Here is a 13181-nt window from a genome sequence, read left to right as displayed (position 1 = left end):
ATGAAAGTATGATGGCCCCATAAATTTGGGCTCCCTCTGGATGTTTGTACTCTCAACGATGTCCACACAGTGTCCAGCATTATGTTCTCACAATTTAATGTTACGTTTTTATGTTATTTATTTTGGAGAGAGTGTGTGTTGCGGGGAGGGGCAGAGAGAGAAAGAGAGAGAATCCTAAGCAGGTTCCATGCCCAGTGCACAGCCTGACACAGGCTCGATCTCACGAACTGTGAGATCATAACCTGAGCCAAAACCAAGAGTTGGCCGCTTAACCAATTAAATTACTTAGAATTGAAATTTTCCTACCTTGGTTCTGGTTCCAGGAGTGATATCTGATCCTGGGTTTATGCTCTGGTAAATTGTGATTCTCTGTATCCACGTTTCTGGCTCCCCAGTTTTGGGGACAGTGGTTTGCCTTGTGACTTCAGTTCTCTGATGGATCCAATAAGAGTTGTTCATTTTTAGTTTTTCAGCTTTTTTCTTGTCATGAGGAGTGATGACTTCTATGCTCCTTACATGCTGGACTGGACACCACAAGTCCCTGCATGTGTACCATACATGCTCTGCCTCCTCTTTTGCTTCTGTAACTCTCTCTGTTCCCATCTCAGCAAAACTTTCCTTTCGTGCTTCAGATCTCCGCCCCTTCCAGCTACCACAGGCTCTTGCTCCAGCAAGTGTCCCCTCTCTCTTGTGCATCATAACATGTCTTCCTTTCCTCAGTCATTCCCATCAGCATTTCGAAATGGTGTAAGAGTTCATAGCTTCATAAAACCACTAAGAAAGGCACGCCCCCAACCCTACTTGCTCACACATCCTAATTCAGCTACCACCCCATTTATGTCCTCTTGTTTACCCAGAATTGTCTGAATTATTTATCCCTGCTCATGGTCTCCACCCCCTCCTCACCCAGGTTTTCATCTTCCTCACTTACTGCAAAACACGTTTGTCAAGTGCAGTGGTGACTTTCATATTGTTTAATTCCACGCTCAGTTTTCATTCTTCACCTTATAAATCTGACGTGTCAGCAGCATTTTGTAAGCGTTGATCTCCGTTTGCCTTGGAACGTGTCTTCACTTTGCTTACGAGAGCCCATGCTTGCTTGTTTTCTTCCTAACTCAGGAAACCAGACTTAGGTCTGATTTTTAGATTTCTCCTTACCTTCCTGACCTTTAAATTCTGGAGTGCCTCAGGGTTCAGTCCTTAGCCGTCTTCTTAATCTACACTTACTCCCCTATGATCTCATGAGGTCTTCCAGTTTTAAATATCCATTTATATGCTGATTATTTCTGTGTCAGAGACTAGATAGCTGCTCTTACAACCAGCTCCTTTTCATCCAGGGAGCACAATTAGGTTGCATCCCGCAGCCTTCTTTACATTTAGATATGGCCATTTGACTGAGGAGTGTGAGAAGGGACATATGCCATTTCCAGGCCTAGCCCATAAACGTCTCCCACACCTGTTCTTTAATGCTTTCCCCTTATCTGCTGGCTGGATGCACAGGGCTCCAAGGATGGAGCCACAAATGCGAGGGGCATGAATCTCCGAAGAATCAGGTGAAGGCTGCCCATCAATTAAGAGCAAAGTTTGGACTTTGTGTGAAGCCACTGAGATTTGGAGACCTAGCTGTTACAATAGCTTGCATTACTTTAAGATAGAAATCAGTCTCTGGAATGGGTTCTGCCATAATAGAAACCTAAATTAGGTGGCATTCCTTAATGGTTGGATAGTACACAGCAAGGAAGCTGATGTCAGAGGTGCGAATGGTAGTTTCCATGTAATGGAGAGAAAAATATCTGGTTAAAATATTTCTCTGTGATAACCTGGGAAGCAGACTTATTAGTAAAGAACTTGTAGCTCTAGGGGAAGGACAGAGTAGAACTGCAGTACTGTGTGTTGGTTGTTATTGCCTGTGTTTGATATGGTGCCGGCCGAAAAAGGTGAGTTCCAGAAAGAGCCATCTGGTTTACAAGCAGAATAAAAGGCATAAGAAGAATTGAGAAATTCATTGGAAGATACAACTATTTCTAGATCCCAAATGCTAACAGATGAAAGTAAACAACTCTTGGAGGGACATAGGCCCATTATGGTTGAGTCTTGTAGCGATGATCTGATTAAGAAAGTAGCTTTTCTCCCCAAGCCTGTTATCCCAGCTGGTTCCAAGTTAGCTGTTGTTTGCTAGAGGTGGGAGGAGCAAAGAGGCAAGAAAGCCAAGTGAGAGGTCACCATCAGCTTGAGGAAAGAACTTTTGGTGTCATAACTGACAGGTACAGGGTACGGACAGGTAGCAAAGAGAATTGTTGCCTACTAACTTATGAGGAAACTATACTGCTAAGTAACTGTAAGCCCAGATAAAAGTGCCTGCAATTAGTCAAGCCTTTAACACAGTCTTTGGGAATTCAAAATGGTACCAGAAAGAACTGGGCGGAGAATGTTGAATAGCCACACAAAAGAGTTCAGTCCGTAGCACCGATTCTGATCTCAACACAGAGAAGAATGAAGAAGACAGTTCTTCCCAGAGAGCACAATGAGAGCATAATCAAGGAATTTTCTCACCTCCAGGGAAGGGGTCTTCATTGTGCCCACTAAGCAGGATTTCAGTGACTGCAGTATTGTAGTCTTCCATTAAAAAAAAAAAGTTTATTTTTTTATTATTTTATCCCTGCTGTCACATCTGGGCCCACGATACTCTGATTCTGCACGTGGCTTATTCCGGTAGACTCCTGATGTGTCTCTGCTTTGACTTTTGCCTCCCCTATTGTCTCTTCTCAGTACTGCAGCAAGAGTAGATTTATTTTTATTTTTATTTTTTTAACATTTATTCATTATTAAGAGACAGAGAGACACAGAGCGCGAGCAGGGGAGGGGGAGAGAGAGAGGGAGACACAGAATCTGAAGCAGGCTCCAGGCTCCGAGCTGTCAGCACAGAGCCCGACGCTCGAACTCAACAAACCGTGAGATCACGACCTGAGCCGAAGTCGGTCTCCCAACCGATGGAACCACCCAGGTGCCCCAAGAGTAGATTTTTTAAAAAAGAGTGAATCAGATTTATAACTCCTTTGCTCTGATATGTCCAGCCCATGTAGAGTAAAATTCAAAGTCCTAAGTTGCTATTGAATCTGCCCCAGCTTATTTTGCTCCCGACTCTCCTCACTCATTGTATCATGCCCATACTGGCTTCCATGCTTTACATCAAGCATGCCAAGAACACTTCTACCTCAGGGCCTTTGCACTTGCTATTCTTCTGCCTTTAGATCTCTTTATATCTATAAAGCTCATTCCCAAATTTCCTTCTGATCTGCAGTTTCAGTCCATTTTATAAACAAGTCCTACACATAATAGGCCCTTGATAAATGTCTGCTGAATAAATGGATAAATAGGTGACCTATTTTTTCTCTCTGGGATATTTTAGGATATCTTCTGATATTCTGAAATTGCACCATAATATATTTTAGTGTGGTTATTCTTTTTTTTTAATTTTTAAAAAGTGTATTTATTTATTGGGGGGGAGGGGCAGAGAATGAGGGAAAGAGAGAGAAGCAGGCTCTGTATTGTCAGTACAGAACCTGATGCAGGGCTTGAACTCATGAACTGTGAGGTCATGACCTGAGCTGAAATCAAGAGTTGGATGCCCAACTGGCTGAGTTACCCAGGTGCCCCTGTTTTTTGTTTTTTTGTTTTGTTTTGTTTTAGTATGGTTGGCACACAACGTTAAGTTAGTTTCAGGTGTAGTACAACATAGTGATTTGACAAGTATATATGTTATACTATGTTCACCATAAGTGTAGTCACCATCTGTCCTGATACATCACTATCACAATATCATTGCATTCCTTATGCTGGGCCTGTGACTTATTCATTCCATAACTGGAAGCCTGTATCTCCCACTCCCCTTCACACATTTTGCCCACATCCCTCACCTCCCTCCCCTCTGGCAGTCATCAATTTGTTCTCTGTATTTATAGGTCTGATTCTGCTTTTTGTCTGTTTGTCTGTTTTATTAGATTCCACTTATGACTGAAATCTGACTTCTCAATCTGACTTATTTCGCTTAGCATAATAACCTGTAGGTTCATCCATGTTGTCCCAAATAGCACAATTTCATCCCTTTTTTATGGCTACATAATGTTTCATTTTATAAACACCTCCTTCACCCCCCCCCCCCCACACACACACATTCCTTATATGCTCTTATATTGATGGACACTTAGGTTGCTTCCATATCTGGGTTATTGTAAATAATGCTGCAATAAACATCGGGGTGTATTTATCTTTTTGGATTAGTGTTTTCGTTTTGTTTGGTTAAGTTGCCAGTAGTGGACTTACTGAATCATAATGGTTTTCTATTTTTAATTTTTGGAGGAACCACTGTACTCTTTTCCACAGTGGCTATACCAATCTACATTCCCGCCAATAATGCATGAGGGTTCCTTTTTCTCTATATCCTCACCAACACTTGTTGTTTCTTGTGTTTTTAATTTTAGCCATTCTAACTATAGAGGATGTTACCTCATTGTGATTTTGATTGGAATTGCCCTAATGATGAGTGATGTTGAGCATCTCTTCATGTGTTGGTTAGCCATCTGGGTGTCTTCTTTGGAAAACAGGTCCTCTCCCCATTTTTAATGGGATTGTTTATTTTTTTGGTGTTGAGTTGTATAAATTCCTTATATAGTTTGGATGTTAACCCCTTACTAGATATCTTCTATTCAGTAGGTTGTCTTCTTGTTTTGTGGATGGTTTCCTTTTTTTGTGAAAAACCTTTTTATTTTGATGCAGTGTCAGCAGTTCAGTTTTGCTTTGTTTCCCTTTTGCCTCAGGAGACAGATGTAGAAAAATGTTGCTACGTCTGATATTAGAAACTACTTCCTGTGTTCTGTTCTAGGATTTTTATGGTTTCAGGTCTCACATTTATATCTTTAATTCATTGAGAGTTTATTTTTGTTTATGGTGTAAGAAAGCGGTCCAGTTTCATTCTTTTGCACGTTGCTGTCCAGTTTTTCCAATCCCATTTAAGAGACTGCTGTTTCCTCATTGTATATGTATGTATGTATGTGTGTGCGTGTGTGTGTGTGTGTGTGTATGTATATGTGTATGTGTATATACATATATATATGCTTATTTATTTATTTTTGAGAGGGAGGGTGGAGGACAGAGAGAGGGGAACAGAGGATCTGAAGTGGGCTCTGCGCTGACAGCAGAGAGCCCAATGCAGGGCTCAAACTCACAAATATGAGATCATGACCTGCACCAAAGTCCAATGCTTAACCAACTGAGCCACCCCAATGCCCCTATCCATTGTATTATCTTGCCACCTTTGTCATAGATTAATCGACCATATAATTTTGGGCTTATTTCTGGGCTCTCTATTCTGTTCCATCCATCTGTGTGTCTGTTTTTGTGCTAATACCATACTGTTTTGATTACTGTGGCTTTGTAGTATATCTTGAAGTCTAGGATTGTGATACTTCCAGCTTTGACCTTCTCTCTCAAGATTTCTTTGACTATTCAGAGTCTTTGGTGGTTCCATAAGTATTTTAGTATTATTTGTTCTAGTTTTGTGAAAAATGATACTGGTATCTTGATAGGAATTGAATTGATTCTGTAGATTGCTTTGGGTAGTACGGTCATTTTAAAAATCTTAATTGTTCCAGTCTGTGAGCATGGAATGTCTTTCCATTTGTTTGTGTCATCTTCAATTTCTTTCATCAGTGTTTTATAGTTATCCGAGTACAGGTCTTTTATCCGTTCGGTTAAGTGTCTTCCTAGGTATTTTATTTTATTTTATTTTATTTTATTTTATTTTATTTTATTTTATTTTATTCTTTTTATTTTATTTTATTTTATTTTTTAAAGTTTATTTTTCATAGAGGGAGAGAGAGACAGAGTATGAGTGGGGGAGGGGCAGAGAGAAGGAGACACAGAATCCGAAGCAGGCTCCAGACTCCGAGCTGTCAGCACAGAGCCCAGTGCAGGGCTCAAACTCACAGACCACGAGATCATGACCTGAGGTGAAGTTGGATGCTCAACCGACTGAACCACCCAGGCGCTCCTCCCAGCCCTGCCCTCCCCCCCACCCCCCCAGGTATTTTATTTTTTTGGTGCAATTGTACAATTGTAAATGGTGTTTTCTTAATTTCTCTTTTTGCTACTTTGTTATTAGTATACAGAAATGCTACCAATTTCTTGGCATTAATTTTGTATCTTGCAACTGTACTGCATTCATTTATTTCCAGAAGTTTTTTGGTGGAGGCTTTAGGATTTTCTATGTATAGTATCATGTTGTCTGCAAATAGTGATTATTTAACTTCTTTACCAATACGGATGCCTCTTATTTCTTTTTCTTGTCTGATTGCTGTGGCTAGGACATCCAGTAGTATGGTTATTCTTTATTTTTTGTGCTGGGCATTTGTTGGACCCTCTCATTCTAGAAGCTCATGTTATGAGCTTTCAGTTATGAAAGTTTCCTTGCATTATTTCCTTGGTAAGCTCTCTTGTGTTTTCTTAGTTCTCTGTGACTGGAACGTTTTACATTTTTGTTTCTTTTTCCACTGTCAGGAAGACTTTGTTTCACCTTCTAATCCTATTTATTGAATACATCTTGAAATTTCTGATATCATGCATACCATTTTCAGCCACCATTTCTGTTTTATTAATTTTCTTTTACAAAATACATATTTAATCAGGTGCAATATCTTCTTTCATCTTCTGAAGATATTATATCATTTTAAAACTTTACTGCATTACGTCTGTTTCCTCCAAGATCCACTTTTAAAAACATTGTTTATTTAGACTGTTTCTCACATTAGATGATTTCCTCAAATGTGTGGTGATTATTCACTGAACATTTCAATTATGGAAAAGTGTCTGGAAGTGATTGGAAGCTCTTGTGGACGGTAGGACCTCAGTGAAGTCCGATCAGGTGATGACTAGGGATTTTCACTGGTGCATCTCTAATAGTATGTATAATTCTTTTCTCCTGTGGAGGTCAGTTTTCCACGGAGGAAGAGTCTGCTACCTTCTGCTTGAGATGTGGGAGGTATGTATGTAGAGGGTGGCAGTGAGGAGGGCTGCTAGTATTCTGGGAGCCAGAAAGAGGAGGAAGAAAGGAGTCTCCTGGTCCAATACCAAAGTTCTCTGGTTTCCTTCTCTTTTAAAATGGGTTGCCTTGCTCCCAGTCTCACTGGGACCCGCTGTCCTTCAGACCAGAACATCTCCTGTTTAAAGTCCAGTAGAGGCTTAAAGTCTGAGTTGGGTTTGGGGCTTGGGGTTCGGGTTGGGGCAAGGCAGGCAGCAGCTGTGGGGCATCCGTTTGACTCTTCAAACTTTCAAGCTTTCAATTTTCAGCCCAGTCCTACTGCAGCTGCAAAGGGTTGGGGTGGGGTTGGGGCAGGCACCAGCTGTGGTGGGCGGGGCAAGGCAGGCACCAGCTGTGGGGCATCCATTTAACTCATCAAGCTTTCAGTTTTCAGCCCAGTCGTACTGCAGCTGCAAAGGTTCTTGCTCTTTAGTTTCTGAGCATGCTACAGAAATCGATGTTTTTCCTGTGTCTTTTGACTCCCACCCCAAAAGCTTTGTAAGCCTATGCTTTAGTTTTCTCCAGTCTGCTAAGTTCATAATACTTGGCTATCTCCTTAGCAATCTCTGAAACTTTATCAAAACGTCCAGTCTGCTGGTATCTCGTATTCTGTATTCTTTGTGGGTTTATAAACCAAAAACATTCTTTATGGTCTTTGTTTTTGTTTTTGTCTTTTGAGGGGAAGGTGATAAATATAGATCTTGAATTTGCTTTGTTTTCCCACAAATCCATTTTTCTTCCTGAAACTCTCAACCTCCCTGGTTTCTACTCTGTCACTCTCACCTGATTATCTTCCTTGAGCTCTGACTCTTCCTCCTCTCTGATTTTCATGGGCTGCTCTTAACTTGCTCTCTCCTTCAACAGTGGTCTTTCCCAGTCCTCCCTCATGGCTTCCAGTTCCATTCTTGTGTTACACATTTTGTCCAAGTGACCTGCATGTTGCCTCATGGTTTTAATAACCCCTGTAGGCAAATAACTCACACATCTGTATCTCCTACCTTATCTCACTCCCCAGCTCCACATCCAACAGCCAGTTGTGATCTGGATGTATCCACTGACTTGTCCCATAAACATCTTTTAAAACTCAATAAGCACGAAGTAGAACACAGTTTCCATTCTCCTCCTCACACCGCTTCCTTTTTCTATGTTTGCGCTGATAGTCTCAGAAGTCACAAATGTGGGAGTCATCTTAATCTCCTACCTCTTTTTCACTCCATAGATCCAGATAATCACCAAATCCTGCCAGGTTTCCCTCCCACCTATTTTTTTGAATCCATCGCTTCCCTTTGTCTCCATGATAACTGCTCTCATAACTCCTTTCTGCTCTGTGGCCACAGCTTCCTAACTGCCACCTGCTTCTGTCTTTTCCCTCTTAAATTCTTCCTCTGCTCAGGTACCAGAGTGACCTATCCAAAGCATAAATCTCATCAGATAGCTCCCATGCTAAATCCCCTTCAACTGCTCCCCTGTGTGGAATAAAATCGATGTTCCCTGGCATGGTCTACAAGGCCTTCCACGACCTGGCCCTAGCTTGTCTCTTATGCTTCATCTCATTTCACTCCTGGCCTCACATGTTCAGTCTTGTAGCACAGACCTGCCAATTTCCCCCCTCCCCTCGTGTCTTGCTTCTGCACCTTTGCTCCTGTGATTTCCTCTCCCTTATTACTTTTTGTTCACTTGACTAAAAAGGATCTTACACATTAGTCAAGATATAACTCATGTGTGTTCTTCCCCAGGAAGCAGCTTCTAATCTCTCTGGTTTTGTGAAGTGTCCCTTCTCTGTGCTCCTGTATACCCACACATACATACCAGCATCCTAGCGTTTAACATTTATATCATTGAAACAAATACATATATATATTAATATGGAGAGAGATAACTTGCTTCAGTGACTCTGGTGGACTGCATGTTACCAGAGAAGGAATTTTTCCTTGTTTTGGGAAACCAACCTGGCACATAGTTGGTGTTCAATAGTTAGAGATTGAATGGAAATGAACCTGCTTATAAATTATTTCATAGCGACTTGGAATCAGCAGGAGCTCAGAACCCGGGAAGTGTGTGGCAGGAAGTGTTGGCATTATGGTTAGGATGGGAGCAGATTGTGATACAAAGGTGATCCTTTGGCCTGGATTTCTCTTGCTATTTTGAATGTTTCACATGGTGAATGTCAGCGAAGGGTATTTCCTGATCTGCGGGTGTTGAATGGCAGGAAAGAGAGAAAGCTGGAGACAGTTTTCATTCCTAGTTAATGAGTTGAATCGCGCAAGGAAGAGCTGGATGTGACTTGGTAAGTTTTTATACTGTCAAGTGATTTAGAAGAGGGTTGGTGAAAGGTGGGTCCTATAAGTACCTGGCAAGTGGGGCTGGATTGGTGGAGAGGTGGGCAGGGTTGAAATAAATGAAAAGTGACATTTATTTTCACCTTCCTTACACATCAAAGTTGTCCTGGTCTGTTCCCAAATGTCTCTGGGCCACGTCCAGTTTGCAGATGGCAGTGGACATCCTAATGTTGCATGTAGGCTCTTGAAGACAAGCGCTCATAAATAGCTCCTGTGCCCTGGGAGGTGTGCCAAAACACATTTCTGTGATGGCCACGGAGATGCTTGCTAAAAAACAAACAGCACATTAGCAGCCTTCTGAGGTCTTGTGCAAATGGAGTGTGAAATTGTGGCTCGATGCTCCAAAGCTATACCTTTTTGTCTCCCTGATGGTGATTAAGAGAAGCCCGGCTTGATTTGATGAGAGGGTGTGCATGGGTGGAGGTGGGGGGGTCAGATGGGCAGTGAAAGAATGGCCGGTGAGAGGGAGAGCACTCACACCCCTTCAACTAAGTGCTTCGTTTGACCTTCAGGAAATTGGAATAGAGATCACATGACTTAACGTTTGCCTGGAAATTAACTGCCTCTGTTTGTTCCAGACCTTGGGACTGATGAAAGAGCCAAGAGATTCTGACTATAGAATTATAATAAAGGGAAATGTCTCAAGCAATTATTAAATATTTAAAGAACCATCTCAACACTAACTTGTCAGATGGGATGAATGAAATTGAAATGATTTTTAAACATTATTTCCAGTGGCATGGATAGAAATGCAGGTATAAAAATTACTCTGTGCCATGAAGAAAATATTTTCAGTTTGTTTTTGTGACACTGGTATTTCTGTATCACCTTTCATTCCAAATATTAATTAATGAACAGTGTGCCCAGGAAGTGGATCAAATGAGAGATCCAAAAGGACATGGTCAAGGTTTTCTTCTTTTTCCTTTGCCGTATTATTAAACCAAGGTGTTCAGAGGACAAGGGGACATTAATCCCCAGTGCACTTGAGATATTGTCTATCAAAACAGAGGGAAGCAAGAGCTTGGTGTATAGTTTTGTTTTGTTTTTTTCTTGCCTAGATTGGGCACTGTGAAATGCATAGGTGGTTAAATAAAATTAGTTATCAGAGATGCTTTAGAGGGGTTTTCTTCACTGAATATATAGTAAATATTGCGGATCATCTACCCAATCCTCGTTCCTCCTTTCTTTTGATCAACACCCTGTTTTGGTTCAAGGACCCATCTCTGCTATCCAGTATCAGTTTTAACATACTCACAGAAATTTGATTGTGAGATGTGAAAATACCCAGCTAAGCAATTGTATTTTTCAGCTTCTCTTTAAAAAGAAAGAAATATATTCAACATATAACATTGTACAAATTTGAGGTAAATGATATGTTGATTTGATACATTTATATGTTGTAATATGTTTGCCATGTAGCCATAGTTAGTGTCTCTATCAGGTCACATAATTATTTCTTTTTTTGTGGCAGGAATAGTTAAGATCTAGTTTCTTAGCTTGTTTGGTGATTGTAATACAATATTGTTGTCTACATTGACTCTTCTGTGCATTAGTTCTCCAGGATTTGTCTAGTAGCTGCAAGTTTGTACCTTTTATTTTATTTATTTATTTATTTATTTATTTATTTATTTATTTATTTATTTTACGTTCATTCATCTTTGAGAGACAGAGAGAGACAGAGCACAAGTGGAGGAGGGGTAGAGAGAGAGGGAGACACAGAATCCAAAGCAGGCTCCAGGCTCTGAGCTATCAGCACAGAGCCCAACGTGGGGCTCGAACTCACAAACTGTGAGATCATGACCTGAGCCAAAGTCGGATGCTCAAATGACTGAGACACCTAGGCACCCCACAAGATTGTACCTTTCAATGATATCTCTTCTGTTCTACAACCCCAGCCTCTGGTAAACATCGTTTTACTCTTTTGTTGCCAGTTGAGTTTTTTAAATTTCACATGTAAGTGATATCATGCAGTGTTTTCTGTCTGACTTATCTCACTCAGCATGATGTCCTCAAAGTTCATCCATATTGTCACAAATGGCAGGATTTCCTTTTTCACAGCTGAATAATCTCTCTCTCTTTTGCTGTGTGTGTGTGTGTGTGTGTGTGTGTGTGTGTGTGTATTACATCTTCTTTATTCATCTACCAACAGACACTTAGATTGTTTCCATATTTTGACTATTATGAATACTTGTTTTGACTTCTTGATGATAGCCATTCTAATAGGCATGAAGTGATACCTTATTGTGGTTTTGATTTGATGTGAGGATTAGTGATGTTGAGTATCATTTCCTGTACCTATTGGCCATTTGGATGTCTTTTTTGGAAAAGTGTCTATTTAGTTCCTCTGCCCATTTTTAAATTGGGTTTTTTTTTTTGTTTTTTTTTGTTTTTTGAGTTGTATGACTTCTTTATATAGTTTGGATGTTAACTCCTTATCTGATGTATGATTTGCAAATATTTCCTCCCATTCTAGAGGTTGCCTTTCATTCATCTGATTATTCCTTTGGCCATGCAGAAGCTTTTAAGTTTAATGTAGTCTCAATTTGTTGATTTTGCTTTTGTTGCTTTGCTTTTATTTCATCTGGCTAACAAGATGAAAGGGGAACTTGATATGTAGGATTCTAGAAAAGCTCTTAGAAAGGGAGCATGGTCATTTGGTCTTCATCCCCCTTCCCTTTTCATTCTTCCTCCATAAGATGTAGATGTGATATCTGGAGCTACAGCAACCATTTTGTGACTGATGGTCAGGTAAGGACTGAATGACAGGCAGAAATGTCTGTTGGACATTGTATCAGTCCTGGATTCCTTCTGGACTTCTTGTAAGATGAAAGAATAATGGGCCCCACTTTAGGTGACTGTAATTTGGGTATTATGTTATATAAAACCAAGCCCAGTCCCTAAGAGATACTCTACTTCTCAGAGCATATCTCCAGCTCTAGCTCATTTGTAAACTGATTACTCTGAGCCTTAAGAAATATCACTTCCCTGAGTGATTGGTTTAGGCATGATCTTATGATGGCAGCTGATGAAATTTGACCAGGGAAATGTAAGGAGAAATATGCTTTTGTCTGGAGAGAAGAGCTGCCCCACTCCTAAAATAAAGCATATCAGAAGGGATGGTATCTTCTTGTGTTAGACGCTGTCTAGGTCAGAATGTGATGCTTGGACCCATGATCGGCATCTTGCAGTGGGGAGCTCGTCTGGGGACAAAGCTGGTGCAGTGAGGATGGTGCAGTGGACATTTGGGAAGAACCAGATCTTTGATAACATCGTTGAACTGTGAAATCAACCAATCCTGGAACTGCCCATGTTTGGATTTGTTGTCATTGTTTAAACCAGAAGTTGGCCCACTTTTTCTATAAAGGGCCACACAGCAAACACTTTAGGCTTTGTAGGCAAGTTTGGTCACTGTTGTGTGAAAGTAGCCACAGACAAACAAGCGTGTCTATATTCTAGTAGAACTTTGTGTACAAAAACGGCCGGTGGTATGGATCACTCGGATTGGTAGCGTGCTGAACCCTGGTTTAGACAGTGAGTTGAGGTTTCCTCCTTTCTTTTCTTTTTTTTTTTTTTTTTTTCAACGTTTTTTATTTATTTTTGGGACAGAGAGAGACAGAGCATGAACGGGGGAGGGGCAGAGAGAGAGGGAGACACAGAATCGGAAACAGGCTCCAGGCTCCGAGCCATCAGCCCAGAGCCTGACGCCGGGCTCGAACTCACGGACCGCGAGATCGTGACCTGGCTGAAGTCGGACGCTTAACCGACTG

Source organism: Panthera tigris, chromosome D1, assembly GCF_018350195.1.
Source record: "Panthera tigris isolate Pti1 chromosome D1, P.tigris_Pti1_mat1.1, whole genome shotgun sequence".
NCBI lineage: Eukaryota > Metazoa > Chordata > Mammalia > Carnivora > Felidae > Panthera > Panthera tigris.
This window is presented reverse-complemented; position numbering follows the sequence as displayed.